Raw genomic sequence first — 19,704 nt, forward strand, 5'->3', positions numbered from 1 at the left:
GAGTTCACATCTAGTGTTATGCGTTCCCCCCATCTCACCCCAAAATGCTAGGGGAAGGATGGCAACTTGCAAGAGGAACCATATCCATAATAGTAAGAATCACATCAAGTTCTAAGCAAGGACTTTGAGATTCACTATGCTCATTACTAGGAGTGATTGTATGATGCAAGTGCATCTTGGGTTTGCTCGGTGACTACTTTGGAGTTCATGGGAGGAGGCTCAGTAGTTGCTTTGGAGGGTGCTTGGATTGATACTTAGTCAAAGAAGGACTAGTGCTTGACATACTCTGGGAGCTTAGAATGCTCTAGGAGCTTGGCATGGTCTTTTGCACTCGACATGGTCTTGGAGCTCGGCATGGCCTATGGAGCTTGGTGATGCTTGGGAATTTTTCGGTGCTCGGCTTGGTTTTGATGACACTCAACTTGGTCTTGGTTTTAGTTGGTGTCGAGTTGTCAGTGAGCTAAGTTTTGGCATTTAATTTATGTATGGGTATTTAATTTGTGTTGTGGCTGACTTGTGGCTTAGTTGGGTATAAGTAGGGGGTCTTGTGGAGTCTTTGAGACATTGGTTTATTCATGATGGAGTAATTCATTCATTCAAAAGAGGACTGAATGTGGGAGTAGTTGAAGAGTGAGATTTCCTAAGTCTGTGGACAAAGCGTCGAATGTGAGGCAGTCTATAGCAGGATTGTGATGAAGTTGTGAGTGTGTAAATAGAGTGCCAAATGTGAGGTAGTTTACACTTGGATCTTGGATGAAGTTGGAGAAGAGCTAGGGTTGTGGCTAGAAAATAAGGAGATTTCTTGGAGGGCTTGTGAGCACAAGTTTAGATTTCCTTGGTGGTTTCTTCTAGATTGCTATTGTGTTATAGATCTAGGCTAGCTGGGATTGGTTTTTGCAAGTTGGATCTTGAGGGATCTTGTAGAACTGATTTTGTAATTGCTGTATGTATTTGGCCATAACCCGAAAGGCCTTATAGTCAAGCATATTGTATGTAATCAGTTATATTTTATGAACAAATTATTGTGATTTGGTATGAGATCTTGCATTGTTGCTTCTTACTATTGTGTTTTCGTTGTGTGGTTATATTGTTGGGGGCTAGGACATCTCCTATGGGGATTCTCCTACCCTATGTTGCGTCATTGTAAGCTATGTAGAAAACATGTTAGGTAAATCACTATCTATAATAATTAAACCATCATCAGTACTATCATCTAAAGTATCCTCCATATCTAGATTAACAAAATTTAAAATATGAACATAATCACCGTGTTTATCCAAATGCATAGTGTTACATTGTTGAACCTCCTCCAAAGATGCATGTAGGGTGTGATCAAAGAAAGGTAAAAGTTGAGGTGAAGATGTAAGTTGAGAAGAAAGATAACGAGTTTGAGCCTTAGCTTTAGCTTGACTATTCTTATGACATTGATGAGCATGTTGATTATGAACAATTTTACGAGGGATAGCAGAAGGATTAGGATCAACTACCATAGGTTCCACATAAGAAATGTCAATGGGTTGAGATGTCATAGTAGAAGGAATAAATGTAGAAGATCAAACTGGTGTAGAATGTGTAGATGAAGTAAGCAAGATAGGCAGAGGTAAACAACCCTTAGGAAGACGAAGCTCCATAATCTTAGCTACTTTATGTCGTTGATAGTTTCTATAAATATGATCAGGATGAGTAGGTATTTTTTCAAGATGTGATGGCCAATAAAAATCAATCTTAGCACAAACTCAAGGATGTGATGGTTTATAAAGAGAATGATTAATAGTAACAATAACTCCATCATGAGGAAATTTAAGACATTTATGAATAGGAGAAGCAAAAAATCATATGGTAGAAAGCCATGGAATACCAAGCTTAACTTGAAATTGATCAAAAGTAGGAGTAACCACAAAGGTACTGAAATTTATTTTCTCTAAAATAATAATAGATAAAATGATAGAACCTTGAGGTTGGTAAAGAAAACAATTACAAGTTTGAATCCATACAAGAGTTGAATCATAAGTATCTCTATGCATCCCTTTATTAAAAAGGTGTTCTTTGGAGATAACATACACATCAGAGGAAGGATCAACCAAACTACCATGAGAAGGAATATGAGATACTCTAGAAATAATGCAAAGAGGACTATTAGGTGCCTTAAACATATCAGACTGACTAAAGCTAATAATAGGTTATGTTTGTGAGGATTAGGTAGAGAAGAAATCAAAGGTTGAGACTCTAACTCTATTGATCTCTAACCTTAAGTTTCCTATTAGTGTCTAACACTTATTCATTTCCAAGGCATCATTGGATGGTCATCATTGCGATCGTGCCATCCAGAGAAGGCCAAGCTACACAAGATGTGTTTATTTTTCAACACATGCTAAGTAAGTCAAAGGTTACTAAGCACCCTAGTTGAAGTCGAGCAAGCATACGAGTTGAGTAATCCAATTGAGCCAGAGCAAGAAGGAAGTCAAATATTATTGAGTCACAAAATATAGTAATTTTGTAGAAGTTGACTGACAACATGGATCTTAGTTATGACCGAGTGTCAGAACATTCAAGTGTGGAGTAAACCAATATTAACATATGAGTTTGTAATTGCACAAACACTTATGTAGTTCATTCTAGCCAACCTCTACATATCATTTAAAGATTGAAGAGACAATTAATGAGGAGATTATGTGCTTTATCAGATGGTAGTAATCCCTAGGAAAGCAAAGTAACCAATCAGAAAATCAAAATGGTAAACAAAAAAAGGATAAAATATGGTTTGTTGATCTTAATTTAGAACCTTTAAGGATTGTCTATTTAAGAAGGGTTCTTAACCTAGGATTAGTGTGTGAATTGTATATAGAAGCATGTATGTAAAGGGAAGTGAAGTGAAAAAGAAAATAAGCTAAGTAAAGAGCGAAGGAGTTCAGACAACGCAACTAGAGCAGTGAAGGAAAGGACATATATATCAAGTAAGGAGATCTAATTTTTGAAGAGAGGAGATTTGTAATTAACTTTTAGAGCAAATCAAAGGGTTAGGTACTGAATTAGTTTTAACAATTGAGTCAGGGAAAATCTCTTAACAAAGTGGTTCTAACATACCTATTTCAAATCTCCTAGCAAAGTCCTTACTTTATTGTAAGTGTTAAATCCTTTAACAATATAAGACTTAATAGTCTCAAATGCTTTTGACAGAGAAGACCCCTCATAGGGTAGATTGTCTGATATGATCAAATTGTAACCCTAACAGGTTAACTTTGTTGTTGCAATAGTAAAGATTTATGGGTTTCATTTCCACCCTAGTTTTACCTTCATATTGAAGTGTTTTTGGGTAGCCAAAATCATTGTGTCATGTGTTGATGATTTTCATGGATGTTATGCTTATATAGTTTTAATTTCAGCATTATATGTTTATGTTTATATGGTATAAGATTTGAGATATGAGATGGATTGCATGTGAACTATTTTATTAGTGAAAAGTATTATAGATCTTGATTCACCCCCTCTTAGTATTTTGTTTCCCATTAAGATTTACAATCATTGGTATAAGAGCCTAGTTCTTTTGAAAAAGTTTAACAACTTGAGAGGATTGAATCTTGAAGATGGAGGAATAAAAGATGGGAAAAATCATTAAGAACTAGATGATTAAAATCTAGATCATATTGCAACAACTTGAAGGAGCAAAAGAAGAGTTGAGGAAATCCTTAAAGAAAAGGAAAGATATGGCCATTCAACAAAATTATACACTATGTAAGGAAGTTGATACACAATGATTGCTTAACAGTGGGAATTCTGATGACAATGATGTGACAATAGTTGATCTATTAGAGAAGAACAACATTCTAAATAAAGAAGTCAAAAAAATCAAGAGAGAATAAGAAATTGAATTAGTAAGATTATGTGAAGTGACCAAACAAAAGAAGAAAATTGAAGAAGACAAACCCATGACCAAGGAAAAAAAAGACAAATGGCTATTAGAATTGAAGAAATATCATTTGAGGTGCAGAAAATCACAAACAATCAGTTGGATATAATGAGCCAGTTGTCAATTATAAATTAGGAGTTGAACATAAAGGACATGGAGATTACAAAATTGATCAGCTAAGAAGTGAATTAAGAATTGAGAAAGAAATACTAGAAAGAATAAACAAACCAAGTGAAGTTATCAAATACTTTGAAGAACTGATGAGACCACCAAGGTCATCAAGTGATACTTTTGGTCTAGGAAATGACAAGCACTCTTTATCTACTGAGGTAAGAGAGTCATCAAAGAATGGATAGCAAATAAATGCAAAATTCAAAGGCAAGTGTACTTGTCATCATTTTGGTAAGCTTGGACATACTGCCAACATATGAAGGAGCAAAAATGGTATGCAAAACCCTAAACCTAAGTTTATTGGTAATTGTTTTAATTGTAAGAAGCAAGGACATCAAGCACATGAATGCAGAACAAAGAAAAGTGATGCAACCACTACACCTAGATTTGAAGGACATTGTTATAACTATGAGAAATATGGACATAGAGCTCATGAATCTAGATCCAAGGAAAAATCTAACTGGACACCTAAAAAGAAAACACATGCACCTAAGCAAGGTACTCTTACAATTGGGATTACAACACATGGTATAATGGTCATTATTGTGGAGAGTATAGACACATTCTAGAGAATTACATAAAGACACATTTTAGAGGTAACTATAAGAAATGGTTGAATGTAAACCTAGTTTGTTTTAATTGTCTTAAAGTTGGACATGTTAGTAAGAATTGTAGGACCTGAGCACTAGCATCAAACAATGGAAACAACAAAGGAAAAGGGAAAGTTGAGATGAAGATATAACATGGAAAGAGATAGTGGAAGCTAGAAGCAGAGGAGAAAGAAAAGTTGAGATCACCCAATCCAATGGATTAGGTGATCAAACCTCATCTAACTGAGAAAAAGAAGATATGTAGGGATTGTATACCTAATGTAATATCATACATTAGTTCCTAAGAATTAAATTATTAAAAGTCCATATTAGCATGAATCAAGATGCATTAGGACAAATTTGAGAGAAGTATTGGAAAATGAAATATGTTTTACTATCAAGTGTCAAGCATTAGTAATTTAATTTGTATTGACCAAGCATTCCAATATAGATGAAGAAATTATGAAGATCAAGCTAATGCATTGGCTGAGCAAATTGGTATTAACCGAGCATGGTGATTGTGATCAAGTATTAGAAAAGTGGTGCAAAAGGCTAAGATGGTTGTTGTGCACCTACCAAAGTAAAAATACATTTATTGTGACGTAATTAGCAAAACTGAAGGTATACATCAAATTTGGGCAATCTTTTTCACTTTAGCAAGCGAATTATAGTGCATAAGCAATTCAGAAGGGATCAAGGTGAATTTAGAAACAAAGCAAGCAAATCACTTTGTGCCATTGGCGATTTGTAATAATTCAGTAAGTGAAAACTTTATTTTCGAGCTAGTTATTTTTTGAGGTTGTTAAAAGAAAAATCTATTTCAGAACCCTAGTTTGAATGGCATCATCTGCAACTACGAGTGAAATGCTAAAGGAGAGAAATACACAAATTGTGAGGAATGATCAGTGTCCCCCACCTAGATTTAGGAATTGTTAAGATTTTGAAGCAACATAAGAAAAAATTGGTGCTCGTTCATCAATTCCACCAAAGGTTTTGGTAATATAGGATGCAAAAACCTATTATATGTGCAAAATTGGAGAAGTTAGAGATTTTGAGTTGAGAGCAGCTTATGAGAAGTTGTGTGATAATGGAGTATTAAAAGAGGAGCATAAGATTATTTCCAAAAAAGGGATTACCTGTGCCCTAGGATTTCTAAAAGTTTTAGAAGTAGAATGGATAAAGATCATGTTGATCCATGTTCATGATATGAAAGTATGGTTAGAAGGAGGACTAGTAAAGATCAACAAGGCCATCATATGTAGAGCAACTGGATACCCTACCCTAGATAAACCAAATTCAATAAGGTGCTTAGCAAGAAACGATGTTGAGAAATCAACTAAAGGAAAATGGAATGATCGAGGCATGTCAATCGATGGGATTGGAGACTCTGCTATCAAATTTGCAGTACAAGTGATTGCACATAAGTTTTAACAATCAAGCGAACTAAATAGTGTGCCATGCATTGCAGTAGATCTAGGCTACAAAATTGTAACAAAGGATCATAGTTATGATCTTGCCAAGCTGCAACTACAATAATTGATGAAGAATCTTAGAGTTATAAGGAAAGTGAAGAATACATTGTGTAAGTTTGGATCTCTGTTAGTTTGTGTATTTTTCTATGTACAAAATTCATTTCCTACCATCATCATAATAGCATGGGATAGAAGAAGGCCAACTATGGAGCAAATAAATGATTTGATAAGTCAACTAGGAGAAATGAGGCAATTATGGATAACTATTTTGAGGAGTTCGAGAATAAAATGAGAAATCGTATGAGGATTCCTAAATCCATTGTAGATAAGTATTTTGAGGATATACATTTCATAGTAGATACATATTTTGTTTATGCCCAGGCTATATTATCTAGAGTTTCATGGTTAAGGCCAATGCCATATGAAGTAAATGTTGATGAAGTCACAACAGCATTGATTGCACTTTTGTTAGAGGATATTGATGGAAATGCTGAGCCATTCAACACATATGACACAATAAAGGATCAAATGAATGTAGAGACAAGTGGGCCTAAGAAAGATAAGAAAATAACAAAGGCATTTAAATGTTTTGAGGGCAAAGATGACAAAGAAGAAGAATCTGAAGATACAACTGAAGCCAAGGAATCTAAAGGTAAAGAGCTAGCTATTGCCAAGCCCAAGACAACAAAACACAAGAAAATAAGAATTGTTGATCCAAAGGTGAAAGAAGATCTAAAGAAAGGTGTGCAGAAGATTATGACACACCAAGAGCTGAAAAGAATAATAATAATGAGATCAAAGAAAGCTCAACCCCTATTTTCCAAACTAAAAGAAAGTCCAACAAAGAGGAAACCAAATAGTTCACCAAAGAAAAACTTACCTAAGAGGTCGAAGAGGAAACTAGTTGTACCACAAGAGGAAGAAGATGATAAAAGAATAAAGTATGATGATCTGAGAAAATTTTAGATTGTGCCAAGACCACCTCCTATGCTTGTGGATAAGGTATGTCAAGAGATTACAGAATTAGCAAGTTTGAAAGGATTCATAGACAATAAAGAAGATCAAGAAAATCTTGGAAAATCTTTGATAGATATGATGATACAATTTAAATCTACACCTATAGAGTAGGGTCAATGCATTCTAAAAACATTGTATAATAAAGTTGATGTTAGGTGGAAGTGGGCATTATCTACTGAAAGGCAAATCAAGGAGACCACATTATACAAACAATGCTAGATTTAGGGAAGACACAAATGTCTATTGCCCTAAAAAGATTTGGTGAATTAATTTATACCTAAGGAGAGGGATTATAAAATTTTGATGAATAAAGCTCATGAAGTTGAGCAAGAGAGCATAAATATATGGAAGGAAGCATTTGAGTCATTTAATCCATTAGTTAATAAAGGAGATGAGGAAGGAAAAGTAAGAGGTGAAGAAGTTGAGGAAGAAGAGGACAATTCAATAGATGTTGCAAAAATTGTAGAAGAAATCAAGCAATTAGTAGAAGGTTGTGAACAACAAGATGTTGTCAAAATCAAGGACATTCTTGATTTATCTCCACCGGATCAGAATGTGTTAATTGAAGAAGACCAAAAAAATATTGAATTAGATATGTTGTTACCAAGCACCAATCCGGTACTATTACAAATGAATGATTATCCAAGGATTGGAAGTGCCAAAACATATAAGTTTACTATTCCATTAGTTACTATTGATACAAGTGCTAAGCAATAAGGAAAGACTATCATTATGTTTCCACAATTTACTTGTATCCTAATGGGCCATTTAGTTGAGAAGGTTGAAGAAGAGAAGGAAAAATAAATGGTAGAAGATGTCAAGAATGCCAAAGAAGAAGAGGCTACACTAGCTCTTATACAACTAGCAAGTGCCAAGCCAGCTGAGATACTAACTATTACACCTAAACAATAGGTTATGTCTACTCAATCGGAGCATGCACATGTATCTAGATCAATTGAAAAGGGTAAATTTTTTTAGCTATCACTATCCAATGATACAACCCCTTGATCTCAAATAGTGGCACAATCAGATGACATGACAGAGGAGTCAATAACTCTAGATGAGGTAATCACTTTACTCATGTATGACTTAAATAATTTAACATTGGAGAAAATGCAAGAGTTGTAAGCTTTGTTGAGATGTAAGGCAATGAAAGAACAACTAAGAAGAAAACATAAAAAGAAGAAGGTATTACATAAAATTAAAGTTATTTTTGTTGATGCATTTGGAATCACTGATGTTAATAGTCAACATCTAATTTTAGATCAATTAGTGTATATAAGTGACAAATTTCACACAGATGATATTGAGACCAATGATAAATTGATGCAATGGTCCAAGATAAAGTTAGAACACAAAGTTTTGGAGAAAATATCTAGGGAACTTGTACATAAACAAGTAGGGTTTTCTAATATAGACACACAAATGGAAGAAATTTTGCAGACTATTCATTCTTTATACATGAAGCTTTGTGATGTTGAGTTCTTCACATTGGAGAATCAATGATCAATTGATATAATTCAAGTAGATATGAAGGCATGTTCACATTCATTGGGTAAGGACACACGTTCAAGCTCACCTTCATATAATAAGTTGACATTTGGTCAACTGAGGTTAGACGAGTTACTAGCTAGAGACAATGGCATGAGGACCAAATTTATTTCTATTCAATTCATGTTATTGCCAAATTTGGAGATTATTCAAAAAGAGTTATCTATAGCTCAACATCTATTGGAGAAAGACACACATCTTTCAAATTTTGAGAGGTTAATTGATCTAGTTGCTGAACTAGAGATTCAAACTCAAGTTATGGAATATGTAGAAGATAGATGGAATAAGGGACATCAAGCAATTTTGGCTACTCATCAAACATTTTTTAATAAGTACAAGCTAGCCCCAATAAACCCCAAGCCATAAGTGACAAAAAAAGAGGGAAATATAATATATCAAGGGGGAAATAAGGGACATGATAGACATAAAACAAGGGGAAATACATAAATTAGAGACTAAATTATTAGATGGAATGACATTAGAGATTTCAAACATGTACATACTGTATAGCAAAGATTACATTCTTGCAGATCGAGTTACAATGTCAAGGGGAGTATTACTTTTGCATGGAAAGTTATGTCATGACAAAGTATTTTTGCCACTAATGTTAAAGGGGGTGATTGTTGATATCTAAGCCTAAGTTACCTATTAATGTCTAACACTTAGTCATTTCCAAGGTAGTAGTGGATGGTCATCATTGTGACTGAGCCATCCAAAGAAGGTTGAGCTACATAGGATGTGTTTTTTTGTTAACACATGCTAAGCAAGTTAAAGGTTGTTGAGAACCCTAGTTGAGGCTAAGAAAGCTTACATATTAAGTAATCCAATTGAGGCTGAGTAAGTAGGAAGTCGGTTATTGCTGAGTGACATAATATATTAATTTTGTAGAAGTTGAGTGACAACATGAATATTAGTTATAACCAAGTGCTAGAACATTCAAGTGTCGAGTAAACCGGTATTGACATATGAGTTTGTAATTGCACAAACTCTTATGTAATTCATTCTAGCTGACCTCTATATAACATTGAAAGATTGAAGAGACAATTAAGGAGGATATTACACATTTTTTCAAATGGTATTAACCCTTAGGCAAGCAAAGTAACCAATTAGAAAATCAGAATGGTAATTGGAAAAAGGATGAAATATGAATCATTGATCTTAATCTAGAACCTTCTAGGATTATCTATTTAAGAAGGGTTCTTACCCTAGGATCAATGTGTGACTCATATATAAAAGTGTATATGTGAAGAGAAGTGAAGTGAAGAAGAAAATGAGCTAAGTACAGAGTGAAGGAGTTCATATAACACAACCAAAGTAGTGAAGGACAAGATAAATATATTAGATAAGAAGATTATATTTTTGAAGAGAGGAGATCTGTAATTAACTTTAAGAGCAAACCAAAGGGTCAGGTACTGAATCAATTTTAGAAGATCGAGTCAAAGAATTTTTTTTAATAGAGTGGTTCTAACAGACCTATTTCAAATCTCCTAATAGAGTCCTTAGTTTATTGTAAGTGTTAAATATTTTAATAGGGTAAAACCTAATAGTCTTAAATGCCTTTGATAGAGTAGACCCCTCATAGGGTAAATCATTTGATATGATCAAATTGTAACCCTAACAAGTTAACTTCTTTGTTGCAACAGTGAAGATTTGTGGGTTTCATCCCCACCCTAGTTTTACCTTCATATTGAAGTGTTTCTAGGTAACCAAAATCATTGTGTTATGTGTTGATGATTTTCATAGATGTTATGCTTAGATAGATTTCATTTTAGCATTACATGTTTATGTTTATATGGTATAAGATTTGAGATATGAGACAAATTAGGTGTGAATTATTTTATCAATGAAAAGTATTGTAGATCCTAATTCACACCCCCCCCCCCCCTCTCCATATCTTGTTTGCCATTAAGATTTCCAATAGACTCAACATGATTAACCACATGATTCACTTCTTCTATATTCTCACCAAAAGAGATATGGAAATCAAAAGAAGAAGGTTGATTAATGACATTCACTTAGTGTGAAGGAAAAGGATTAGTGTAAATCTAAAATTTTTGATTAGGCAATGTAACATACTTATTCATATGATTAACTTGAGCATCAATAGAAATAGATTTAGAATCAATAAGGCCTTAAATAATATTCTTCAAACCATAACACTTTTGAGTATCATGACCCAATTGGTGATGATATTGACAAAAAACATTAGAATCAAAAGAATCAGGCAAAGGTTTACAAGGATTAATAGGATGAATAGGAGAAAGATTAAGAACATAAGAATGGATCAACTTAGTCATCACCTTGGAAAAAGGCTTAGATTAGTTATTATATTGATGATTAGGACAAAATATCGAGGAAAAAGTAGTTGTACCTCAAGATGTAGTAGCCACCTGATCACCATCTATATGTGGAGATTTGATTTTGATAAAGTTTTTAGATTTAGAGAACTTTTTTGAATAGTTGATGACATCACTCTTATCACTAGAAATAAAGAGTCATTGGAGTAGAAATCTTGAGTTGACTCACTTATAATTGGTAATGGTGAAGCACTACACATAGGTGTGAAAAGGAGGTATACTTAGTAAAGAGGATCTTATCCCTAATGTCTTTTTGTAGATTAGAAATAAAGATGCATTGAATATCATGATAAGGAATAAGATAAGAAATATGAGCATACAAATTTTTAAACCTAGCAATAAAATTAGTAACTTTCTCTTTAACATTATTCTTACAATGCATTAAATTAGTTAAAGAAACTAGTGGACTAATACTATTCTGAAATTGTTGAATGAAAGTATTAGTAAGAATTTAAAAAGAATCAACAGAATACAAAGGTAGAGAGAAATACCATTGCAAGGCTCTATCCCTAAAGTTGCACATTATTGACTTAGCCATACGCCTATAGTCATAAGCAAAACCACTACATATACTTTGGAAAGTTTTAACATGAATCACAATACCTCCCTTACCATTATAAGTCTTAAGATGAGGTACTTCAACATGTTGCAGAATAAACATGAAGGATATCTAAGGAAATGGGATTCACCATGTCACATGTAGGAATATTGTACTTAGATTGGGTTAAATGAGAAAGTTGTCATTGTAAAGTAGAGATAGTTCAAATCAAGGTACTACTGGTAGGATTAGAAGCAACGCTAGTAGCCAGAGGTATACTAGATGGATTAGAAAATTTATTTAAGCAAAAGGAATATGTAAGGATGTTGATGAAGAATTAGAAGGAATGTGTAAAGGGTTCAAATAAGTAAAAGGAACCACATTATACAAAAGGCAATGAAGAAGGAATAGAAGTAGGAGGAACACTCGCAAGAAGTGAAATACTAGGAATAATAACACTTAAAGGAGTGGAAAGTTGTGTAGAAGTAGTCTTAAGAGGCAGAGCATATGTAGGTATGTTAGAAAGAGTGTTATAAAGCATGATAGAAGGTTCAACGGTGGTGGAAGAAGGAAGAGGGTACACTAACTCTTAAGAATTTTTTTTCAAAGACTTAACATGAGTATTAATAAGGTGAAATATACCATGCAAGATAGAAATGTTATTATCATTGTTATTAATAACCTTCTTAAGAGCTTCAACAATAACAACGCTTGATTTTTTTAAGCAAGCCAAGTTTCCAATTTATCAAATTCACTAGGAACCTTATCAACTTGCGAAGGAGGAACTCTTAAAGCATCATCCTCATCATGAGATGAGTGAGAAGAGTTATGCTTCATAATAGCATTAAGATAATGATAAAAAATGTAGATATCATCAAAAAAACCCATGAGTCTATGGATTTTCCTAACGGGAATGCTATAGGTAGGACTTCATGTAATCAAGCTCATAAAAATAGGAGATCACAAAAAAAACCCTAATGAGATCTAACCAAAGAAAATCCAATAGGAGGAAAAAGATATGCAAAATAATCCAACACCAAAAAGATAGGGGGTTCATGTTAGCTAAAATGATCTTTCATGATAGGTTCACCAAAAAATTTAGTAATAAAATGGAAGCACTTTAATAAGGATGCAGACTTTCATTTTGTTGAAGTTGATGAAAGATCAATCCCATAGCTCCCAAGAATCACCTACATGCAAACACCTATCACAAAAAGAGAGAAGCAAAAGCTATGGAGGCTAGAATTCCCAGATCCACAGATGAGACATTCTCGATGAACAAAAAGATAAATTGTTGTTATCAAAAGTGAATGAATAATTACAAAAGGAGATTGTCCTTATAAAGGAGAACAAAAACCTAAAAGGTAACTAACCTAGGTTGCATGATAATAATTAATAAAAGAATAAATTATTATATGCCCAAAGTTTAGCTCAAGTAAACTAGATATAATAAGTGACTTAATAATTAAATCAATATTATTTAATTAATAAGTAAATACGTTATTACTCTAACACCCCCCCTTAAGATAAACTTAGGGAGTAGTTAAAAACTTGAAAAATACTATTGAAAGTAAATTTGGACCCTGACAACAAAGCTTGATGAGGTACCCAAGTACAACCAAATCTTTGAAAAGAGGAGAAATAGAGAAGACCACATGGGAAAATCGTACTCCAAAAAGAGATCGAAATAATGATGAAAAGAACTAGTTAAGGACTGAAGAAGCCTCCAAACCAGAAAATGTCCCAAAAGATAGGAACAAAAGATGACCATGAAGGACACCATAGAAGCATGAAATTGCAAACACTACCAAATTGTTGATTGAAGAAACTCCACTGTATAGAACATGACCATGTAGAGAAGACTAAGTGTGAAGAGCTGATCAATAGAAGATGGAAGGTATCTTCATGGCTGCCAAAAATAGGAATGAAAGAATGTCTATATGGTAAATGATCCATCTCACTGAAATGCATAGGTGTCCATCTACTGCAATTGCCTAGTACATAGGATCAAATACTAAATATATAGCTCACTCCATCAAACCAAAAAAGGATTAGAACTAACATAGCCCCCTACAATTCTAAGAGGTAAGACATGAACACTAAAACTTGATGTAATATCTCCTGTAGAAAAAACTAGGATCATCGAGGGTGCAAAAGAAGTACAAACACCTATAATGGCATGTGTCATTGACACATCATGAGGCTAATGTTGTGGAAGAAACAATCACTCGACAAAGGAAGATGGAAATATGGCCAGCATGAAACCCACCAAGGCACTTTATAATGTAGTGCAAGTACAACAATATACAAAGATGTGTAAGATTTTGAAATGCAATAGAGTGGTACTTTATCTCAGTGCATTTGCAAAAATACTACAAAAGAATGTCAACAAAGATCAAAATAGATATAATCTTGATACCAAAGATAGTACAAACCATAAAAAATCATCTAAAGAACCAAAATTAATCTCTAGACCATCAACAACCAATATATCCACCAAAATGCAAAAAAGCAAAAAATTGAATGAAATGTGCTTGGAGTAGAATCTAGAAAATAGGAATGTCTCCTAGAGTGCAAAATAGAACCTCTAACTTTGACTCCATGAACTTGTTGGTGTTTTAAATGGTACTAAAACTACTAAGTGACAAAATTCTTAATACCAGGATGACAGTACGTACACAATCTAAAGACTAGCCTATTCTTATCAACAATTGCATATGTAAGGTATTTGGACCCAACTTCAAAAAAACCACAAATGGTTTTCTACTCTTTTGGCTCTGCACAACCAGGGTGGGTATACCTAGGGATGGTTCAAAAGTGAAACGACTGTATGAGGATTATTCTTAGTTTCATCTTGATTCTCATTTCAAGATCCTCAAATATATATATAATTCTTACTAACTTGCTAAACACATCCCATAAATAGATATGGCCAAGAAGTCTTCTATAGATCTGCAGACGTTTTCAACAACAATGGCTAACTGAAGCTAAAAAATTCCATGTAGACAAGTGCTAGCCAACTTTGAAGATCTACAGGAAATAAAAGTAAAATTTGATTTGATGATGCATTTGAAAAACCATTTGTAAGATATTTCTCCTTCAGCTGAAATAACTTGATTAGTGCCTAATCCATTGGGGGTTCAGAGTTTACAACAAAATCTAAGATCTAATTTTTTGCCTTACAACAAATTTTATCAGCAATTCTTGTCAGAATTTATCATTCAAAATCCTTTTCAATACTTAAGGAATCTTATCACATTCATCAAAGCTTTTATTTAATCCATTGAATTAACAAAAATGATAGATGGATATACAACCTAACTAGATTGCATTCAATTGTATAGGCTTTTACTCATACAACATCAAGGTAGCTAAGTATTGAGAAGGAGACAAAATTCAAAAAGAACTGATATGGGGATAGTTCATAGTTTGTATTCATTTCCTTTGAAAATGGTACATCTTTTACAATAAACTTAGAATAGCCTTCAGAAAGAAACACAATTCATTCTATCTTCATGTATTTTCAGAAAATTTGACAGAAAAATACATTACAAACTTGCCTTCAAAATTTGGACCAAAAACTAGACTACGCACAATACTTAGAAGAAAAAGAATTTGGACCCCTCTTTAGCCTTGGGATCTCACTTAAATAGTGTGAGATGCAACAAGCTTTAGGCTAAAAACAAATGATAGGTGTCCCTCTAAAGACAAGAACAAAATAACAGAAAGGCTAATTACAACAAACATTCCTTGGTGGGTCCCTTTCTGTTATGCTTCTCATTCGTTGAGACAAGAAAATATGATCTGATCTTACAATTATTCTTCATCTTCGGAGTACATAGCCATGAGCTCTGAAAGTGATGTATCATCTTCAGTTACCTGCAAACTCACTTTAATATGGGGATCTTCCATGTCTTCATTACCAATTACAAGGGTAACTGTTACTTTCGCATCTTCCTCCTCATTGTCTCCTGACATCTGTTCCATAAACTAATTTTTCCATTTATTAAAAATGTCATCATCTGGCCAATCAAAACTTAGAGCTTCCCTTTGTATCTTTATTAAAGAATTTGCACTTTATTCTAAATCATCAAATTCTTTTCTCATAGTAGTATAACACAACTGTATTTTTACTAGCTCTTCATTTGTCTTTGCCCAGAACCAGTGGCCAGTCTCACTCATGATGTTTATTATTCTTTCATTGAATAACTCATCCATTTCCCTTTTCCACTTTTCCTTTTCCTTTACTGTATCAACAGATTCTAAAGCACAAGAAAATAGGGTGAATTTTTCAGCAATATATTTGGAAAAATAGAGTGTTAATCTTCTCTGTAAAGAATCTCTTTCATCACCAAAATTCTCTAGCTTATTTAACAAATCAAAAATCTTCTCAACTTGATGATAAGGCATTTGGACTGTAGATATACATATGATTGTAATATCATTATTTCTCTCCCTCCATTTCTGCGCAAGAGGAGTCAGTCTATCCTTTTCTTTATTCAACTCATCCATGAGGGTTATAATTCTAGTCAACTGATCATAAAAAGTTGACCATTGTATTTTATCCCTCAAATATACCACACCCTGCTTCAATTTTTCTTCCTATTGATTTCTAAATTCTATCTGCAACTCATGTAATTTGATTTTTTCTGCTTCAAAGCCCTCTGTAGTATAGAATTGGGGCCTTTCAGGGGTGTCAGGTATTTCAATGATAGGGGTTGATCCAACAAATGACTGTGAAGGGTACGCAATTCTAAGTGTACTGGATTCTCCCACCTTTCTTTTCCCAAGTATATTCTCCAATTGAGATACCCTGTTTTCCAGCTCAATTCTCTTTTTTACTTCTTGATTGTAGGCATCCACCACTATTTCATACTTACTCTGCAAATCAGTCATTTCCTTTTCTTCTCTTTCTGTAGTGGCCAAGGAAAATTTAGAATAGTCCACATTCATGTAGGTGGCCTATACATTTGAAGTATCAGCAACCCTCCTCACAATGATATTCCCTGTTAGTCCTGAATCATCAGGCTGTAATGGGGTAGTCCTGGATCCTCTTCTTAGTGACCACATAACAAGGGCAGCTTGATCATTACTGAATGCAGTTCCCAAGAATTTCTTTTTATCTGGATCCTGTAATCCTAAATTATTTGACACAAAATTAAAAATTAAGGCATCAACGAAATCCCAATTGGGCAATAATAAAATATTTGCATTTTTCACCATCTGTCTTCCCTCGTCAGGGGTTATATTTTGGAATTCTTGTATCATTTGTTCTTTTATTTGATTCTGAATGGAGGCTTCATCCATTTCTAGATGCTTTGCTTTCATATTCCTACACCTTTGTTCAAAAATGTGCATGTTTGCCCTCCATGCAAACTGATGGAAAGCCCTAGATTTTACAAAACTATTATCAGATAAAAATTGCTGACTGGCTTATTCCAAAATAGGGTCTAATTCCCTTCCTCTGAAATCTGCTACAGTTAATTCAAAACTTGGCACAGGAGGCTCCTGGGGGTTCCCTTCATCAATTTCTGCTTGAGTAACAAAAACTCCTCTTGCGACCCCATTTGTTCAACTTGCTCATTGGTGAGTTGCTCTTCCTCAATTCTCATTGGAGTTTGGGAAGGTGAGTAACCTTCATTATGGGATTCCTCTTCCCTTATTATTTTTCTTCTTTTGGGAGAAGGTTCAGGGGGTCTTTCTTCAAGGACAGTATTAGTAGATTCAATTACCTATTTTTCTTTGTTTACAATGGGCATCTGCTCCCGAATAATAGTATATCCTGTTCTCTTTCGAACAACCAATGGACCTACTCCTATGTTAGGGGTGAAACTCAATTTCCTCATAACTTCTCTGGCTTTATCTGGAAAAGAATCAATAAAATGTTGTTTCTTTTCATTCATTACCTCCATTATTTCTGATAATGTACTCATGAGCTTATTTATCCTATCTGCATTAGTTGCAACATTACTAAGAGGACTGTAATCTTTGTCAAAACAATTAATAAACTCCAAAACTTTTGAATAGACTCTCCATTTTTCTTTCATTGTTTCTTGCTCCTGGAGAGAATATTCATTTCTTATTATATCTTTAGGGAAGTAGAATTCATGCTGACTTGGACGAAGCTTGATCCTATATCTAAGAGCAAAATTAAAGAAATCTTCTGTGTCACAAAAACGAGCATGAGATACTGCCATCTTATACCGATCCAAAAATTTGTAGAGGAAGATCCACCCTTCTTTAGTTATTACAAACTGGTGAGCTACAGTGCAAGTAGGAAAAATTGATCTTGTTCCCCTTTTGTGCAAAAAGGTCTCCTCCACTCCTCCCAACTGCCATAAAAATTCAGCTACTCCTACCTTTAAAGGTACCTGATAGGGTAGTACATGGGGTGTCCCTTTGAACCCATATACCCTAATGACAGTTGAGATTGGATATGGGATGATATCTCCCCAATTATCTGAAACTTTTAAACTATGGGGTCTGTCCATAGGCCTAACAAGATGCATTAGTGCCTTAGTAATTCTAGGATTGTCACTTAATAAGAGGCATCTTAGTTTATAAGCAAAGTGCCTATCAAATCTAACAAAACTAGCATTTTTTGCTTCCCAAGTCATGTCTGCACTCCATAATTGAACTGGTAGTGCCTCCCCTTCTTGTTCCCTATTTAAAACCATTTCTTTACCGAAATATGTAACCCCTTTAAAAGAAACATATGCATCAATAGGGAGTACTGACCCCAAACCTTTTCCACCTTGCCCTTTGAAATCCCCACCAATCCATTGTGAATGTCATTAGCCAGGTAAGATGCAAAATCAAAAAATATTTCTACACCGAAAGAAGAGATTTGGGTGATCATATACATGAAGCTTACTGGAATAAAGTCTTCCTCACCCTCTCCGAAGACTCTGCACAGGGTCCTGTATATTTCTACTGCCCTGTCATTAAAGCATGATTTCTTGAAAGGTTCTTTAGAAGATGATGTTATTGCTGGTAGGTTTCCAATTCTGCCTATGTGGGCTTTCAATGCACCTTGTCTAACTACATCCCTTTTGGACATATATTCTTTTTCTAACTCTATCAAATTAATGGGCACATGATAAATGGTGAGAGGTGCCAGACTGAAAAGCTTCCTAATTTCTTCTAGACTGATGGTAATTAAAACCTCACCATCCATTCTTCTCACTACCTTAGTGGCTTGATCATAACTTTTAGCTACAGTTTCAAGCAGGTCATAATCCATAAACACACTGGGACCAACAAGCTTTCCAAGATCAAAATTCCATATATTGGCATGAGGGGCATATAATTTCCTTTCTGCGAACCATTTTTTGAACAAACTCAAACCAGTTTGAGAAGTCTGAGCATCCTGAATCCAATTACCCTTATCATACAATCCATCAGCTATCCTTAGCCTAGGGTTCAATGAGGTTAATGTTTTAACTTGTATTGTCTCTACAGTAGACTTAGGAAGCAACTCAAGCAAATCATCATGCACATTCCTATCCAAATAATTTACTGAACTTGAAAATACCTTCTTCAGAGGCATCTTGGACTTATTTTTTATAGAACTGAAAAGCCTACGAGGATTATGGTAGTACTACTTACTTGAATTTTGTCTTTGTTTTCCTCTATATTTCTGCAAACTTTCCACGAACAGACAACTTCACAATTTCTACCAGGCTTTGGCACACTTTCCTTTAGTAATTGCTTCTGCACAAGAATGGCTCCAAATCTTTGCTCGCGTAAGATGAAACTGATGAAATCTCTCTGTATTATACTCTATTTTTTCTCACGGATGATTCTTTCATGTCTAATTAATACAGGGAGTGGCACTACATTCTGTGTTTAAAATTGTGCCATCAATTTTCAAAGATCCTACAATCATGCGATATGGAGAGAACAACTGGGAGTTGTATTTGACATGTCAGTCAATTTACCCAATGAGAACTTACCACGTATATAATTCTTTCCTTGATGGCACTTGTATCTGGACCCATTGACAACTGAGGACACGTGTTAGCATGTCTCTACTTCGTTATGCATAAAGAAAAAGCACCTTGCCCTTTGCGAAGCAGCGACAATCGTTGATCTGATCTGG

Source organism: Cupressus sempervirens, chromosome 8 (genome assembly GCF_028749045.1).
Source record: "Cupressus sempervirens isolate cs-2001-9-10 chromosome 8, ASM2874904v1, whole genome shotgun sequence".
Classification (NCBI taxonomy): Eukaryota; Viridiplantae; Streptophyta; class Pinopsida; order Cupressales; family Cupressaceae; genus Cupressus; species Cupressus sempervirens.